A 20299-nucleotide genomic window follows, 5' to 3' on the forward strand; every position below is an offset into this window, starting at 1 on the left:
ACATATTTTACAGATAATTTACTCCTAAAACTGTTTGTGCTAGACGATAATCTCAATTGCTTTCTTAAAATATTTTTATTCTTCTAGCTGTTCTGTTTTATTAGTTTCTGCTCATATTCTACGTTCTGTTCTGGATTTGGGGAGAGTATCATTTTCCCCTCACGTGTGTTTGGGGCTGAGGTCCAGCTGTTGGGGTATGTTAAATGGTAGCAGCCCCACCATTCTGGGAAGCATAGTGGACTTAGAACTAGGTGGCAGTCTAGGACCTCTGTCAATAATCAGAAGGAAGCTTCTCGCTTCCCTAGTTCATTATGTGCATGAGCTACAAATCTCACTAAGCCAGCTGTGTAGCCAGAGAAAACCCAATGTCCCAAAGGCTTAGCTCTCCTTTAGGTCCTACAGGTCAAAGAAAGGTCCCAAGGTCAAGTCATTTGCTTAGCCTTTTTGCCTGTGGCTCCCTAGATCTCCCAGGCCAGTCTCTTTCCAGAATTTTACCCCTTAGGTTCTTCACCTCAAACCTGGTGCCCAGCCTGTCATTTGACCCAGCACATAAAAATTGTCCTTATGGTCCAGTTCTCTCCTTGTGAACCTTAGCAAAGTTGATATATTGCTTGCTTAAGAACCCCCAGCTCTTTTAGCTGGTGAGCTCAGAAACATTAAACATTAAACATTACTTGGATTTTCAACCTAGGTGATCATGTGAAGCTTTGCAGGGCAGGACAGATACTTGTTTGAAAAGAGTGTGGATATTGTAATTTTTAATAAGAAAGATATATTTGGACTTTGTCTCCATTTCTGGCACTCCTAACATCCTTAGAATTTCCTAACAAGAGCTTAGAAACGGTAAATGTGTCTTTTGTTATGATAATGTGGCAACTTTTGGACCCAGAAGGAACTGGTTGCCAAAAGAACCAATCTTGTGATTAGAGGGTGTAGGTTCTCAAACTTGGGAGCTTAACCTGGGTGAAATCTGAACTTGGCCTCTATATATGGAGGGCGGGGAGAGACTGAAGGAAGAGGTGGGTCACTGCAGATTGTAGGTGACTGGTAGATATCCACACCTGTCTACCTGTCTACCAGAATCTTAGAAGTTTATAAAGAGGGTTTAACTGAATTCAGTCACTTGTAACATGTAGGTGTTCTCAACCCCACATCACTATCTCAGTGCTATGTTGTTGAAAACAGTGAGGGAATAGGAGGCTGCACATACATTCCAAGGATAAGGGAATGGGTGAGGACCTCTAATTGCCCAGGTCCAGCTCTCAAGCCAACTGGAAGTCATGTCCTCTCAAAGACTTCCAACAGAGGAGGGTTGGCACTTTCATACCCACCCCCTGACTTCCAGGGAGGGAAGAAGGGCTGGAGGTTGACTCAATTGCCGGTGGCCAGTGATTTAATCATTCACAACTGTATGATGAAGCCTCCATAAAACCTCAAAAAGATGGAGTTCAGAGCATCCAGGTTGGTGAACATGTGGAGGTGCTGGGAGAGTGGTGCTCTCAGAGAGGGCATGAAAGCTTATGTGCCTTCCCACCTACCTTGCTATACACATCTCTTCTATTTGGCTGTTCCTTAATTATATCCCTTTACAGAAAACCTGGTGACCTAGTAAGGTAAATGTTTCTCTGAGTTCTGTGAGCTGCTCTAGCAGATTAATCACACCCAAGGAGGGCATCTGGGAACCTCTGGCTTATAGCTAGTTTGTGAGAAGTACAGGTAACAACCTGGACTTGCGACTGGCATCTGTGTCCAAGGAGGGGACTGTTGGAACCTCCACTGTATAGCTCGTTTGTCAGGAGCACAGATGACCACCTGGGCTTGTGGCTTCTGAGGTTGGAGGAGAGGCAGGACTGGGGGAGATCTTGTAGGACTGAGACCTTAAACTGTGGGATCTAATGCTGCCTCTGGATAGACAGTATCAGAATTGAGTTGAACTGTAGGACACCCAGTTGGTGTCCAGAGAATTGCTCGTTGGTGTGGGGGGAACCCCCTTCCCACATTAGAATTGGGTGCAGAATCTATAGCATGGGAAGGACCCTTCAGGCTGGGAAAATACATGAGAAAATGTAGATAAAATCAAAGATGTCCTGGGAATATGGAATAAGCTAATCTGTCTATAACCAGGGCCCCTATACTCATAAAATTACAGCCCATCTGTTCTACAAAATACATCATGAAGAACAGCTACTTTGAAAAATCCTTATACATTACCTAATTATAAATCTATAAATACACATAAATTATGTAAATATACATAAATACACCTAAATTTATTTTATATGTGAAAGTGTCCATAAAATTCTTGTGCAGTTTTAATTTGTAATAAATCTGCTTCTATATAGGATGTGAGCAATATGCAAAATGTGGCAGAGGGTTTATTCAGATTTAAAATTTTGAATGTTAACATTTAGCAAATATGCCATCATACTGGATACCTTTGGATTTAGCCATTATTATACATAGGGTTTATTACCTAGAAAATGGAATAAAGGTATTAAAACAAATTAAGAGTTTATTTAAGTCTTGAATAATTATCTTCTGTTGTATTTTGCAAATTGCTTTATATGTTACACAGACATGATTTATTTACTATTTGAACTGAACCAGGACTTCATGTACACCTTGTACTTATGTTGCATGTGTGTGTGTGTGCACGTGCGCACGTGTGCGCGCACACACACACACACACCATTAGTTCTTAAACTTAAGTGTGCACCAGAAGTACCTCAATGGCTTGTTAGGTTACAGATTTCTGCGTCCCATCCAAGAGATTCTGATTTAGTTGACCTGGGGTACTACCCAAGAATTTATCTTTCTAATAAGCTTCCAGTGATGCTTATGCTGCTAGTAGGGAACCACACTGAGAGAACCACTGGTTTATAAAATCCATTGAGCAAAAGACATTGGGGGTGATAGGAAAAAATAAAGGATTCTTCCTCCCTGCTTTTCTCCCTCCTTTCATTCTCTTTCTTTCTCTCTTTCCTTCCCTCCTCTCTTTCCTCCCTTCCTTCCCTCACCCCTCCACCCGCTTTTGCACTCTCCCTATCTCCTATGTATGTATGTATGTATGTATTTCAACCTTCCTCTGGTAGGATTGATTTGGCAGGGCATTTATTGCCAATTATTGGTGATCCTAGATAATGGGACTGACATAATCACACACCACCTTTGGTCCTGTCGGTTGCTGTGGTCTCTTTACATGTTTCCTTGCCTCCCATGTGTGTTTGTCTGGTTTCTTCCCTACACAGTTGCCAGTTGCTGTCTGACAACAGGTCAGTCCTCATAACTTCTAGTGACTTCATTGGTACCTAGGGTGGAGTGGGAATTCAGATTCAGCTCCAACTATCTTTGAAGCAAGTAGCACTTTTAACTACTATATCTTGTCTTCCTCACTTCTGTGAAAGGAATGGATAACGAAAACATAAACCTTCCTACTTTAAGAGATAATTTTGACTTTATTCCTCAGTAAGCTCTTAAATCTGGACCACAAAAGATATAGTTTGGTTGAAGGCCACAAACATTTAATAAACTCTTATGGTGGACTCAGCGTTGTGTGGATAGGGATAGCTTTCCTACTGTCTGAACATGCCTTTGGGTTTGAAAAATGGTATGGTCAAACAAAAAATCCAAAGTTGGAGGGGGGGAACCTCTCTAAAACACAAAAGTCAGCACACAAAAGAGATGGAATAATGATTTCCTGAGATTGTATAGAGTAAATTGCTTTAAAAAAAATTCATGAATACTGTCTCTTAAAAATTCAGGCACATCTATCCAAAAAGAAACTCAGGAAAACTAGAAATTATATTATTACAGAAATAACTAGTCTCTAGAGCTGGCTCTTCTTAAAACAGTCTGTGTATCCTTGATTAATTCACTTTATTTCTCTGTTCCTTCATTTGTGAAATGAAGGGGGGACCTGGGTTATGTTGGGAGTTCTTTGCAGCACCAATATTCTAGGTTTGCAATGTTCAATAGACAAACACACAAAGCAGTCTTTAATTATAAGTTTGCAAAGGTATCTAGGGGGCCAGCTCCATCTGCTCCTGAAGTCTTAAACCTTTATTAATTACTTGTTTCTCAAGGCCACCTCTGTTGGTGGGAGGGGCATAGAAGCAGAGAAACCCCTTGGACCACAAGCCTCCCACTTCTGGTTTCTCACCGCAAAATATTCCCCAGGACTTGAGGGCCAGATGGCAACAATTTTGAAGATGCACTAAGGATTTGAATTCTGGTTCATATTAAATATCACATGTAAATTATTAATCTGTAGCAGATGTAAATGTATATTATTATACTACATTAAACATTAATATTGCAAAGACCAGCCCGTTGACCACGTGGAACTACTACGGGACCACCATTGGTCCTCTGACTAAAATCCATATTTAGAATACAGGTAAATTAAGCACAAGTTTTTAGAAGGAATATTTATTACCAATACGAGAATACAAAGAATATGAGCATTGTTCTGAAATAAATCACAATAGCTAACATTTATTAAGCCCCTTCCTATTATGTGCCAAATAATCTTCTAAATGCTTGACACATGCTGATAAATTTAATCTTACTGATAGCTCTGTAAGGTAAGCATCATTACTTACTACTGTTAGGGAACAACATTTATCAGGTACCAACTATGTACTAGGGTTGTTCTAAATGGTGGGGTTACAGAGGTAGGATAAGACATGTTACAGAATTTATTTTCTGGTGAGATGAGACACAATATAACCCCCAAATAATAAAATGAATAAAATAATTTCAGAGAAGGCTAAGTGTTATGAATTAAAAGCAACAGTTATGTAATTAGAAGGGATTGGCTAGTCTGAGGAAGAGCTGTTTGGGCTAATAGTTCTAGGCTGATTGGCTTAATAGCAATTTCCTAAAAGCATTAGACACATGTCAATTTTTTAAATGACCAATGTGTTGAAACATCAGTTTTCCAAAAACTTGTTTTCATCATTTATCTATCAATTTGATATCATTTCATATTTCTCCAAAGTCACTTAATGTACAATGTGTTTTTAGAATGACAGTTTCCTTAGTATTATGTATTTCAGCTATTGTATGTGCCACTGATGTCGAGAATGTTATAAACAGTGTGGTTTTCTGTTTTCCAAAGAATTTTCTATCCAGGATACAGCATTTTGCTTCTCTCAATTTTATCTCTGCTTGTATTATTCCATTTTCCTGTTATACCTCAGCTTGTCTATGAATGGCTTGAAGTAAGTTCATGGAGACAAAATGGGCAGCTCCAATGTAAAGATTAATATAAATTAATTGGAATAGATACACTGTCTAGAATTGGCTGCTGTCACTTTAGCTTCTCTTCAAGGTAGTTTATTCCTTCCTCTCCCAGGTTACCACCACCAGGAGAATGACCTTGTTATTATCCCTTGAGTATTTACCATCTTTGAAGCCCTCTGTCCTCTTTTTGAGGACCCTTTCCCTGCCTTAGAAGACCATCAAGCCCCTTCCCTACTTCTCCTCAAATTTTATCTGTTTACTTGGTAGCTACTAAAGATCAAAAGTTGTTTTTTGCCTCAAAACTTATTCCAACCCTCTTAGAAATTGGTTTCTTGTATTATAGAACCTGGAGAGCCAAAAGCAATATTGCTTTAAACTATTTTGTAGCTAGGGTGTAGGCACCTGACCTAGGATCTGTCAATCAAAAGACCCCCAGGTTGGAGGTGAAAGTAAGCAAAGGGAAGGGGCAATATGCCATAAAGAGACCAGCATTTCTAAAAGTTTGGTGGGGAGGTGTCTAGGACAGCTGACATGGTACGTCTAGCACCCAATCCAGGATATTATACATGCATTTGGAGCAGTGATGGTTCCTCTAAGATAGTCTCAAGTTGGGCCAGAATGTTTTTTCTAGATGTATTTTAACTAGTTGCATCTATGCTGGATTATGTAGCATACATGTGATAATTTGGATTTTATAGAGATTCTGTGAACCACATAGTATCTTTTACTAAATTACTTTATGCTTAAACCAACTGGAGTGGATTCTATTGTTCTCGAGTAAGAATTCTGATCAGCATGTCTAATGTACTTACATTTTATCGAATACTTGATGATGGTGACTTAGTCCGTCTGGGCTGCAATAGCACGATACCACAGACTGGATGGCTTATAAATAACAACAGTTTATTTCTCACGGTTCTGGGGCTTGTCCAAGATCATGACACTGGCAGGTTCCATGTCTGGTAAGGAACCTCTTCCTAGACTACTGCCTTCTTGCTGTGTCCTTGCATGGTGGGTGGAGATGGCAAGGAGGTTTTCTTGATCCTTTTTTACAGGCATTAATCTCATTCATGAGGGCTCTATCCTTATTACCTACTTACCTTCCAAAGGCCCCACTTCATAATATCATGACCTTGGGGATTAGAATTCAACATATGAGTTCTGGGGGATACAAATATTAAGATTACAGCAGATTGAGAAGCATCAGAAGAAGGATGCTATAATGGTGGAGTGACTAGTACTGAAATCACTTGGGGGATCTAATTCATAAATCATGTTGGGGGTCACTCATTCTTTCTCCCTATACATTTAGTTGCCTTTTCCTTCTTTCTTACTGTTCCCTTCTTAAACATATGCCAGCTTCCTCATTTATAAATTGAGAATCCTAACCATTACTCACAGGAGTGTTGTTTGGAGGTAAATGCCTTGAATAGTACTTGATCCATAGATGTGTTTAATAGTAAACAATGGTTAGCGTTTTTGTTAGTATTAGGGACTGATTAGTTTTGTCTAGGATAGCACTAGAGCTGTTGTCTTCAAACAAAGAATAGCAGGTCTGGGAGAAAGGAGGAGGGAGAGGGAGTGACATCCCCAGAATTAAATGCATACAACAGTGTAACATGTTCAGGGAGCCAGAGGGGGCTTCCGTATGACTACTCCTTCCTATTATGGTAGGATGGGAACTGTTGGATGGATATTGCTAGAGTAGGTAGTGGGACTGGAAGAGTCAGGTAGGAGGTGGATCATGCATGCAACAAATTATAGGCCTTTTCAATAATGAGGCAGCCCTGCTCTCCGCCCCTTCATCCCAGTCCAATTGGAAGGACTTCTTCCTTCCTCCTTTCACAACATGAACTCACTTAGTCCCCTCCAATTTCATGCCGTATGCATAACCCCCAATTAGCTACCTAAGGGGCAGGATCCTAATTTGATCATTTGATCAGGTTTGTCTCTCTGAAACATTGAGGAGATGGGGCTAATTGTGTGCCAGGGCTATCGCAGGGATAGGAAGAATTATTTTTAACACTCTTAGATAAATACATGCTTGAAAAACTCTGGTAACTAAGATGTTGGATCACTTGGGTTCTGGCAAATGCCCTCATGCATTTATTCCTGGGGGGCGGGGAGGCAAAACAACAACAACAAAAAAACATTTTGCCAAAAACTGCAAATTCAGTAACAAAACAGAATCCTTCTGATGCCAGAGTCCAGAGAGCTAGTTTTGGACTCGTTAATTCATTGATTTGTTATAATACTTCTAGAATTTCTTCTTTTCTTTCCTATCTTCCTCTTCTTTTCTCCTCCTCCCCCTCTTCCTCCTCCTTGTCCTTCTTAGTTAAACCCAGATTCTCTGTTGAGATTTACAGTCTACATCTTGGTGCTAATCTTGACTTACCTTTCTGGGAATAGTCTTTATTCCAGATGATTTATAAGGAACTATTTACTTTTTCTGAGGCTTGCCTTGTCTTATAAAATCAGCCCATTTCCTGAAACTACTCCAGTACAATTAGTACAAAGAATGATTATTTCATATAAAATAATAAGAAAAACCTTTATAGTCATCAGTGACAGGAAAAATGGTCATTATTATGGGCCAGGGCAAATCCAGCCATGATTTTTGTTTTATTTTGTTTTTTTTGTTTTTGTTTTTTTCAATGCGTTAAAACTGAAAACATATTTGCCAGCCACCTCCTCTCTTGTCTATTTGAAAGCCCATATGTTCTTCAAGAGAAAATTGAATTCAGCTTTGAGTCTTTGCAAAATTTTAAAAGAGCCATTTGATGTACAAGATTTCAAGGTCTTTAGAAATCAGATCTAAAGTCAATTGCTTGGAAAAAATTCAAATTACATTTTTCCCCCAATACTTTGAAAAAATATTTGGGTCAGTTTCAAAAGCTCAATCTTCTGCTAGTGGGAAGTAGATACACACACTGGAAACACACATTTACACATTACTTATTTTCCAGTAGACTTTAGGAGGTCATAAATTTTGTTCACATTTGGTATTCAGTTGTCCACATTCACATTCAATAAATGTATTTTTCTTTGAACTAGCATCTGGGTGTAGTAGTTTTGGGTTTCCCCTCTCTTACTGGTGGAGAGGGTTCTTTTCCTTTGTAGAAGAATACATTGTTCTATGTGAGTCTAGTTATTTAAGAGTAAATAACCAAATGAGGATTATCAGAGGAATCCGAGTCTCCCCAAATCTATTTACACTTGCTTTGGATTGGGCAGGAATCTGATTATCACAGTGTTTGAGTCCACGTAATGATTCCATTCAGCAGGGTGAAGCTAGTGTGCTGAATTGGGGGTTAGGAGGAAGTTGGGTTCTAATCCTTGGGTTTCTCACTACCTGGCCAGGTAACCCCATGAAGGCATTTATCCCCGCCCTTGGGAACTTCCTTATTCTAAGACAGAAGGGGATAGACCACAGCAGTATTTTCAGATTGGGCGCTTAAAGCCCTGTGGTTTCAAAAAGCTGTCTCTAGAGTTCCCTGGCTTTTGCAGGTTTTATATATGAAGATTTTGCAGAAAAGTGCTTTAGATTACAAGGATTCTGCTGCTATAAAACAAAGATCTAACAAATCTCAAATCTGGTGTTTTAAATCATTAGGTTTATTTGTTTTATTTTCAGTTATTTAAATTAGTGAGCAATTATCATGTGTTGTTATGGCTCTTAAATGATCTAGAGGAAAGGATACCTGCATTTGAGCTGAGGAAATGGAAATTTGGTTTTACTTGTTGATTCTGATCTCTTACCTCAGATGGAACATAAGCCTAGAGTTGCTTCTCTGGTGTTTGAAACAGACTGCTGGGATTTAAAAGTGACCTACATTACAAGCACCTTGGAAAATCTGGGTGGCAGTATCTCTTATATCTCTTATGGCTAAAGTGTGTGTGTGTATGTGTGTGTGTGTGTGTGTGTGTGTGTATGTGTATGTGTATGTGTATATGTATATGTATATGTATATGTATATGTATATGTATATGTATATGTATATATCTCACCTCTGACCAAAAATATTATTCCTAGGTAAATGCCCTTAGAAAAGTGTATGTATTTTCTCCAACAAATATGTACAAGAATATACTTTACAGCATTATTTGTAATACCTATAAGTTGGAGACTCAAATATTTATCAGCAATGGAAAGGAAAAAAAGGAAAGAAAAGAAAAAAAACAATGGAAAGGAAAATAAGTTTATTTTGCACTGTTGTCATGGAAAATGACTCAACAGTGAGAATGGTGGATCTACAACTATACACAATGTAGGTGAACCCCAGAAGCACAAAGGAACACATAATTATGAGCTCATGTATAAGATGCAAAAATAGGCAAAACTGATCTATATTGTTAGCAGTCAGGATTATGGCTATCATTGCAGGGGGAGGAAGTGGGAAGGGATCATGAGTGGGGACTTCTGGGATGCTGAGAGTGTACTTTCTTAACCTGGGTGCTGGTAACATATATGTTTTCAGTTCATGAAAATGTACTAAGCTGTATATAGTCAGGACATGTGCTTTTTTGTATGCACATTATGGTGTTGAAATTTTTAAAAATTCCTCTAAATTATCTTCTCAATTATGCTTCTAAATTATGCTTCCTAAGATTGGTTAGTTCAAAAGACAATAACAATATCAGTTTTGCTAGTACTTTATATCATGGGCAAAAGGACATGTTTTCCACTTCAAGGTATTAACTTGAAATAATACTGGTATAAAAGGATGTATCTAAGCATGCAAACGATTACCTGCCACCTTTGTACCTGTGGATGTTGGTCATAGTCTTCTGCCAGTTGGAAGGTTGGAAGGTGCTGGTTTAAATTCTTTTATGTCATGTAACAAGACTTTCTCTTTCATATTGACCGTTTAAAGCCCAATTCTTAGTCTTCTGTTTCTTCTCCTGAAAGATGAACTGCAACAGGAATTTCTCATCTGCCATAAACACCTATAATTGGGAAATTATATGAACTAACGATTTCCAGACACTGGAGAACAGGTAGTTCAGGGCTGTGATGCCTAAGAGAAGGGAAATAGACATTGGAGGCCCAGTGATTTTCCCAGTTCACTCTTTGAAAAGGGAATAGAAACAGGATTAGTGGTTTCAATGAAGAGACAGAAATTGAAGTTTAGGGTGGTTGGAGAAGCTAAAATTTGAGAAACAGAGTTGAGGGAGCAAGCAAGTGAGAGAGACACAGAAAAAGAGAATTAGAGAGATAATGAGAGAGAGCTTGAGATCTGCAGATGGGTCCCTCTAACTTTTTAGTAAGTACTAATAGGTGCACGTATGAGAGGAAAATACTTGGGGCTTGGAAAGAACCACTGCAAAGCAATAGGCTGAAAAATTTCTGATGCTCACACAGTGCTGAGAATAGTTCATATTCCCACAAGCCTTAACTTGTTATTCTAGGGCATGACAGAGTCCTTAGAAGGGTTGTACCTTAATAGCAGGGTTAAATTAGCCCTAAGTGACTCTGGACCTGTCATAATAAAACTTAAAGGCAAGCATTGTAAGGATTAAATTTGCTCTTTAAGTACTTAAATGGGTACTGTGATAGGCTGAATAATGGTTCCCAAAGATATATATATAGGCCTTGATCCTTTAAAACTGTAAATGTTACCTTGGATGAAAAAAGGGACATTGAAGATATAATTACATTAAGGCTCTTGACATAGGAACATTATCCTGGATTATCTGGATGATGCCTAAGTGCGAGATATCATTTTAGAATAGAAAAGGCAAAGTATTGGTGGAAGCAGATATTGGAGTGATACAGCCACAAGTCAAGGAATTTTGGCAGCTACCAGAAGCTAGAAGAGGCAAGAAATGGATTCTGTAGGAGGAACTAGATAGACTAGCACCTTGACCTTAGCCTCTTTTAAGTCTTGCAGATCTCTAAAAGAACAGTTCTGTTTTAGACACTAAGTTTGTGATGGTTTGTTACAGAATCAGTAGGAAACTAATACAGAACAAAAACAAAATTCAACAGTCTTTAAGGAATACAACACCATCAAGTACCCAACAATGTAAAATTTGCAAAGTCTGCCATCCAATAAAAAATTACTAGATACACGAAGGAACACAGATATATGACCCATAACCAGGAAAAAAAGTTAATAGAAACAATTCCTAAAATGAGAAAGTTAGTGGAATTAGACAAAGACCTTAAGACAGCTATTATAAATCTTCTATGGGGCGCCTGGGTGGCTCAGTGGGTTAAGCCGCTGCCTTCGGCTCAGGTCATGATCTCAGGGTCCTGGGCTCGAGTCCCGCATCGGGCTCTCTGCTCAGCAGGGAGCCTGCTTCCTCCTCTCTCTCTCTCTGCCTGCCTCTCTGCCTACTTGTGATCTCTCTCTGTCAAATAAATAAATAAAATCTTTAAAAAAAAAATCTTCTAAATATGTTCAAGGATACATGAACTTTAAAGGCCTGACTAACATAAGCAGAGAAATAAAAGGAATAGAAGAGGCATAAGTGGAATGTTTAGAGATGTAAATGCAGCATCTAAAATAAAATATTCACTAGATGGGATAAACACAAGATATTACAGAAGAGAAAGTGTCAGTGAATTTGAAGACACAGCAAAAAAAAAAAAAAGATCTAAACTGAGCATAATGAGAAAAATGACTAGGGGAAAAGGTCTCAGTGAGTAGCAGGACAATTTCAGATTAATTAACATACATGTCATTGAAGTCTCAGAAGGATTGGAGATCAGAAAAACTATTCTTGGAAAGGTTGGCAAATTTTTTTCCAAATTTGATAAAAACTATACATCTACAGATCCAAGGAGCTCAAAAAATCCCAAGTAAAAGGAAACACTGAGAACTACACCAAGCTGCATCATAATCAAATTAAAGAAAACCAGTGAGAAAGAGAAGAATTTCAAAAGCAAAGAAGAGGACATATTTTACACAGAGGTACAGAGATAAGAATGACAGAAGACTTCTTACCAAAATCATGCAGTGCTGAAAGGAAAAACTGTCAACTAGAATTCTATACCCAGTGATAGCATCTTTAAAGAAAAAGGCAAATGAATGACTGTCAGACTATCAAAATCTGAGAAATTACTTCTTGCATATCTGTCCTACAAAGAAATATTGAATTTGTTTAGGCAGAAGGAAAATGAAGACAAATGGAAATTAGGATCTACAGAAAGGAATGGAGTGCCAAAAATGACAAATAAATGAGTAAATATTAAAGATGTTTTAACTCACTTACTTAATCTTTTAGATAATTGATTTTAGGACAGTGAAACTTATATATGGTACCATAGTGATAGATCCATGTCATCATAAATTTGTCCAGATCCATAGAATGTACAATACTAAGAGTGAACCCTAAAGTAAACTATGGAATTTAGGTCATTGTGTTGTGTTAATGTTGGTTCATCAGTTGTATCAAATATACCACTCTGGTAGGGAATGCTGATAATGAGGGAGGCTGTACATGTGTGGAGACAGGGGATATTTGGTAAATCTCTGTACCTTTTGCTTGATATATTGAAAGTCACAGGCAATGAGATGGTTTAAGTGAAACAAGAGGCAAATCAGCAATTCCCTTTAGGAAGGCCTCAAGTTCCAAAAGGTGTGGGGAAGTTTGATTTTAGATTCTTCCATGTGGATGGGCAGCTTCTCCTGTCCAGTTTTCTGCTCAGGTCTCTATCTAGGACTCTGGGTCATCACATTCATGTTTCTGGCACCTAGCCAGCTAGGTCTCACCTCCCAGTCTCTACTCTTTGTTGACCTAGAATGAACACATGCAAATCACATACAAATGAAGAATATTCACACATTTATTTTACAGTGAAATATGGAGTTGTTTAATTTTTTAAATAATTATTTAAATTAAATATAATGTATTATTAGCCCCAGGGGTACAGGTCTGTGAATTGTCAGGCTTACACACTTCTCAGCACTCACCATATCACATACCCTCCCCAATGTCCATAACACACCACCATCTCCCTCCCCACTCCCCCCAGGAATCCTCAGTTTGTTTTGTGAGATTAAGAGTCCCTTATGGTTTCTCTCCCTCCCGATCCCATTTTATTTCATTTTTCTTCTTCCTTACCCCCCAACTCTGCATCGAATTCCTCATATCAGGGAGATAATATGATAATTGTCTTTCTCTCATTGACTTATTTCTCTCAGCATAATACTGTCTAGTTCCATCCACATTGTTGCAAATGGCAAGATTTTATTCTTTTAGTGGCTGCATAGTATTCCATTGTATGTATATACCACATCTTCTTTATCCATTCTTCTGCTGCTCGACATCTAGGTTCTTTCCATAGTTTGGCTATTGTGGACAATGCTATTATAAAATTTGGATGCATGTGCTCCTTCAGATCACTACATTTTTATCTTTAGGGTAAATACCCAGTATTGTGATTGCTGGGTCATAGGTTAGCTCTATTTTCAACTTTTTGAGGAACCTTTACCAGAGTGGTTGCACCAGCTTGAATTCCCACCAAATTGTAGGAGGGTACCCCTTTCTCTGCATTCTCTCCTACATCTGTCATTTCCTGACTGGTTAATTTTAGCCATTCTGACTGGTGTGAGGCAGTATCTCATTGTGGTTTTGATTTGTACTTCCCTGATTCTGAGTGATGTTGAGCAATTTTTCATGTGTCTCTTGGCCATCTGAATGTCTTCTTTGCAGAAATGTCTGTTCATGTCCTCTACCCATTTCTTTATTGGATTATTTGTTCTTTGGGTGTTGAGTTTGAGAAGTTCTTTTTTGATTTTGGATACTAGCCCTTTATCTGATATGGAATTTGCAAATATCTTCTCCCATTCTGTCAGTTGTCTTTTGGTTTTTGGACTGTTTCCTTTGCTGTGCAAAAGCTTTTGATCTAGATGAAGTCCCAATATTTCATTTTTGCCCTTGCTCCCCTTGTCCTTGGCGATGTTTCTAGGAAGAAGTTACTGTGGCTGAGATCAAAGAGGTTGCTGCCTGTGTTCTCCTCAAGAATTTTGATGGATTCCTGTCTTACACTGAGGTCTTTCATCCATTTTGAGTCTATTTTTGCGTGTGGCGTAAGGAAGTGGTCCAGTTTTATTATTCTGCATGTGGCTGTCCAATTTTCCCAACACCATTTGTTGAAGAGACTGTCTTTTTCCATTGGACATTCATTCCTGCTTTATCAAAGATTAGCTGACCATAGAATTAAGGGTCCATTTCTCAGCTCTCTGTTCATTTCCATTGATCTATGTGTCTGTTTCTGTGCCAGTACCATACTGTCTCGATGATGACAACTTTGTAATAGTGCTTGAAGTCTGGAATTGTGATGCCACCTACTTTGGCTTTCTTTTTCAACATTCCTCTGGCTCTTTGGGGTCTGGTTCCATATAAATTTTAGGATTATTTGTTCCATTTCTTTGAAAAAAATTGATGGTATTTTGAAAGGGGTTACATTAAATGTGTACATTGCTTTAGGTAGCATAGACATTTTCACAATATTTGTTCTTGCAGTCCATGAGCATGGAACATTTTTCCATTTCTTTGTGTCTTCCTCAATTTCTTTCATCAGAACGTTATAGTTCTCTGAGCGCAGATTCTTTGTCTCATTGGTTAGGTTTATTCCTAGGTATCTTATGGTTTTGGGTGCAGTTGTAAATGGGATTGACTCCTTAATTTTTTTTTTCTTCTGTCTTGCTGTTGGCGTATAGAAATACAACTGATTTCTGTGCATTGATTTTATATCCTGACACTTTACTGAATTCCTGTATGAGTTCTAGCACTTTTGAAGTGGAGTCTTTTGGGTTTTCCACATAAAGTATCAAATCATCTGCAAAGAGCGAGAGTTTGACTTCTTCTTTGCTGATTCAGATGCCTTTTATTTCTTTTTGTTGTCTGATTGCTGAGGCTAGGACTTCTAGTACTATGTTGAATATCCCTGCCATGTTCCTGACATTAGGGGAAAAGCTCTCAGTTTTTCTCCATTGAGAATGATATTTGCTGTGGGTTTTTCCTAGATGGCTTTGATAATTTTGAGGTATGTACCCTCTATGCCTACACTGTGAAGAGTTTTGATCAAGAAAGGATGCTGTGCTTTGTTAAATGCTTTCCCACATCTATTGAGAGTATCATATGATTCTTGTTCATTCTTTCATTAATGTATTCTATCACATCATTTGATTTGAGGATGTTGAACCAACCTTGCAGCTGAGGAATAAATCCTACTTGGTCATGGTGAGTAATGCTTTAAATGCACTGTTGGATCCTCTTGTAGTATTTTGGTAAGAATTTTTGCATCTCTGTTCATCAACGATATTGATCTGTAATTCTCTTTTTTGGTGGGTTCTTTGTCTGGTTTTGGGATCAAGGTAATGGTGGCTTCATGAGTTTGGAAGTTTTCCTTCCATTTCTATTTTTTAGAACAGTTTCAGGAGAATAGGTATTAAGTGTTCTTTAAATGTTTGGTAGAATTCCCCTGGGAAGCTGTCTGGGCCTGGGCTCTTGTATATTATGTTATTTTTGATGACTGGTTCAATCTCCTTAGTGGTTATGCATCTTTTCAGGTTTTCTGTTTCTTCCTGGTTCAGTTTTGGTAGTTTATATGTCTCTAGGAATGCATCCATTTCTTCCAGATTGTTAAAGTTGCTGGTGTATAGTTGCTTATAATATGTTCTTGTAATTGTTTGTATTTCTCTGGTATTGGTTGTGATCTCTCCTCCCTCAGTCATGATTTTATTAATTTGGGTCCTTTCTCTTTTCTTTTTGGTAAGTCTGGCCAGGGATTTATCAATCTTATTAATTCTTTCAATAAACCAACTCCTAGTTTTATTGATTTGTTCTACTACTCTTTTGGTTTCTGTGTCATTGATTTCTCCTCTGATCTTCATGATTTCTCTTCTCCTGCTGGGTTTAGGCTTTCTTTGCTGTTCTTTCTCCTCTGTTCTTCTCCAGACCCTTTAGGTGTAGGATTAGGTTGTTTACTGGAAACATTTCTTGTTTCTTGAGAATGGCTTATATGAATATACTTTCTTCACAGGATTGTCTTTGTTATGTCCCAAATTGAAGAGTTTTGTTTTCATTTCATTTGTTTCCATGAATTTTTAAAATTCTTTAATTTTCTGGTTGACCTATTCATTTTTTAGTTGGATGCTCTTTAGCCTCCCTGTGTTTGAGTTCTTTCCAACTTTCCTCTTGTGATTGAGTTCTAGTTTCAAAGCATCGTGGACTGAAAATATGCAGGGAATGATCCTAGTCTTTTGGTACTGGTTGAGACCTGATTTGTGACCCAGGATATGATCTGTTCTGAGAATGTTCCACGTGCACTAGAGAAGAATGTGTATTCTGTTGCTTAGGGATAGGATGTTCTGAATATATCTGTGATTTCCATCTGGTCCAGTTGTCATTTAAGGCATTTATTTCCTTATTGATGTTTTGCTGGGATGATCTGTCCATTTCAGTGAGGGGGGTGTTAAAGTCCCCTACTATTATTTTATTATTGTCAATGTGTTTCTTTGATTTTGTTAATTGGTTTATATAATTAGCTGCTCCCATGTTAGGGGCATAGATATTTAAAGTTGTTAGATCTTCTTGTTGGACAGAACCTTTAAGTGTGATACAATGTCCTTCCTCATCTCTTATTATAGTCTGGCTTAAAATGTAATTTATCTGATATAATGATTGCCACCCCAGCTTTCTTTTGATGTCCATTAGCATGGTAAATTGTTTTCTACCCCTTCACTTTAAATCTGGAGGTGTCTTTGGGTCTAAAGTGAGTTTCTTATAGACAGCAGATCAATGTTTCTTGTTTTTCTATCCATTCTGACACCCTGTGTCTTTTGATTGGGGCATTTAGCCCCATTCAAGGTACATTCAAGGTAGCTATTGAAAGATATGAATTTAGTGCCTCTGTATTACCTGTAGGGTGACTGTTACTGTATATTGTCTCTGTTCCTTTCTGGTATGTTACTTTTAGGATCTCTCTTTGCTTAGGGGACTCCTTTCAATATTTCCTGTAGGGCTGGTTTGGTGTTTTGAAATGCTTTTAGTTTTTGTTTGTCCTGGAAGCTTTTTATCTCTCCTATTTTCAATGATGGTCTTGCTGGATATAGTATTCTTGGCTGCATATTTTTCTCATTTAGTGCTCTGAATATATCATGCCAGTCCTTTCTGTCCTGCCAAATCTCTGTGGATAAGTCTGCTGCCAATCTAATATTTCTACCATTGTATTTTACAGATGTCTTGCCCCAAGCTGCTTTTAGGATTTTCTCTTTGTCACTAAGACTTGTAAGTTTTACTATTAGATGACGAGATGTGGACCTATTTGTATTGATTTTATTGACATTGATTTTGTTGATTTTAGGATTTTCTCTTTGTCACTAAGACTTATACATTTTACTATTAGATGATGGGGTGTGGACCTATTTTTATTGATTTTACTGATTTTGGGATTTTGTTCCCTTTACCATATTAGAGAAATTCTCTATTGTAATTTGCTCCAGTATGCCTTCTGCCCCTCTCTCTCTTTCTTCTTCTGGGATCCCAATTATTCTAACATTGTTTCCTCTTATGTTATCACTTATCTCTCAAATTCTCCCCTTGTGGTTCAGTAGTTGTTTTTCTCCCTTTTGATAAGTCATTTGGTCTTCTATCTCACTAATTCTCTCTTCTGCCTCATTTATCTTAGCAGTAAGAGCCTCCATTTTTTATTTAACCTCATTAATAGTTTTTTTTTTTTAAATTTCAACTTGGTTAGATTTTAGTTCTTTTATTTCTCCAGAAAGGGATTTTATTTCTCCAGACAGGGTTTCTCTAATATCTTCCATGCCTTTTTTGAGCCCAGCTAGCCCCTTGAGAATCATTTTTCTGAACTCTAGTTCTGATATATTACAAATGTCCATATTGATTAGGTCCCTAGCCATCAGTACTGCCTCTTGTCCTTTTTTTGTGGTGGGTTTTTCTGCCTTGTTATTTTATCCAGATAAGAATATATGAATGAGAGAATAAAATGCTGAAAGGGTGGTAAAGACCCTAGAAAAATGTACGCTAACCAAATCAGAAGAGATTCAATACTGGGAGGGATAAAAAAAGGGGGAAAAGAAATAAAAATTAAAAGAAATATATATATGATTGGTAAATAGAGCCACCCACTTGAGTTTGGGTATATTTTGGTCTCTTAGAAGAAACTGCCTCCCAAAATTTAAAGAAGGAAAAACCTATATATATATACACAAAAATAAAGGTAAATATGATGAATGGATGGAGTATGACTTTAAAGATGAAAATTTTAAAAAAATTCTAAAAACAGAATTGATAAGATAAGTTGGTTGGGAAAAGAAAAAAAAAGAGGAGGGTATGTGCTCAGTCTGGAGACTAGAGCAAAGCTATGTGCTAGAGTAGGGTATATTTTGATCTATTAGAAGAAATTCTATCTCCAAATTTTTTAGAAAAAAACATATCTATACAAAAAATAAGGTTAAATACAATGAAGGGATAAAGTATGACTATAACAGAAAATTTAAAAAGATTTTTTAAAGGCATTATTAAGATAAACTAGTTAAAAAATGTTAAAAGAAGAAAGAGGAAAAAGTTAAAAAAATAGAATAAAAAATTAAAATTAAAAAAAAATTTAACTTTGCAATACTAAAGGATCATGGGGGAAAAGCCATGAATTCTATGTATTGCTTTCCCCTAGCTCTGGAGTTCCACTGTTCTTCTTGATCAGTGAGCTTGGTCTTGGCTGGATGTTCTTGCTGATCTTTGGCGGGAGGGGCCTGTTGCAGTGATTCTCAAATGTCTGCCTAAGGCAGAATTGCACTGCCTTTTCCAGAAGCCAGGCTAAGTAATCTGTTCAGGTTCACCTTTGGAGCTTTTGTTCCCTGAACACTTTCTCTACCACTTTGGAGAACGGGAATGAAAATGGCAGCCTCCCAATCTCCAGCCCAGAGGAGCCAGGAGCTCAGGGCCCCACTCCTCAGTGTTCCCTCACAAATAAGCAGTCAATCCCTCCTGTCTCCCTGGTCTCTGGCCACACTCTGAGCTCACCCAGCCTGTGACCAAGCATTTCTATCTCTGGTGCATGGCCCTGTTTGGGGTCTCCAAGCACAGCAGATTCATGCCATGCTGCTCCTCCCAGAGGAGGAAGATGTGTCTCCCTTGATCTGCCAGTTGTGGGGTCCCTGATAAAGGAGAAGTGACCTGATTGTGCCTTGGATCACAGTTTAATGAAACCCTGATCTGAAAGCTCACTCCTTGGCTCTGTCTCTGTAGTCGGCTTCCCTGCTCTGATACTGGCAGCTCTGCCACACTCAGACACCCCTGATCTTTCTGTGACCCCACGGAACCTGTGACCACACTGTCCCTGTGAGGGCTTCACCCCTGCTTAGCCCCTGGAGTGATGTTCCTCAGTGGAGCAGACTTCTAAATTTCTGATTTTGTGCTCGTTGCTCCACCACTTGTGGTGAGCTGGCCCCTCCCTCTGTGGTCTATTTTCCCATTGCTTCAGATTCACTTTTCTGCACGTCCTATCTTTCAGAAGGTGGTTGATTTTCTGTTCCTAGAATTACTGGTCTTCTTCTCTTCTATCTCCTGTTGAATTTGTAGGTGTTAAGAATGGTTTGATACCTATCTAGCTGAACTCCTGGGATCTGATGTCATTTCAGTCTGCTACTCCTCTGCCATCTTGCCTTTCCCCTCCTGGAGTTGTTTAATTTTTGATAAATACTATTATAATGACAGAAATTCTCAGACTCAAATTCTAAATTTATTATTTGCCAGAATAATATCTTATTTTGAACCATTCATTGAAACAAGGATGGAACTTCTTTTTTTAATTAATATTTCTTGGTCCCTTCAGTGTATGAAACACTGGAAAAGGCAAAGACTTTTAAATTAGACTGAACTTTAAATCTTTCATAGATGAAATTTATAATGGGGGTAAGTGGTTTAAATTTTCTAGACTGGGGACGCTTGGGTGGCTCAGTTGGTTAAGCAGCTGCCTTCGGCTCAGGTCATGATCCCAGCGTTCTGGGATCGAGTCCCACATCGGGCTCCTTGCTCGGCAGGGAGCCTGCTTCTCCCTCTGCCTGCCATTCTGTCT

Source organism: Mustela erminea, chromosome 2, assembly GCF_009829155.1.
Source record: "Mustela erminea isolate mMusErm1 chromosome 2, mMusErm1.Pri, whole genome shotgun sequence".
Lineage (NCBI taxonomy): Eukaryota > Metazoa > Chordata > Mammalia > Carnivora > Mustelidae > Mustela > Mustela erminea.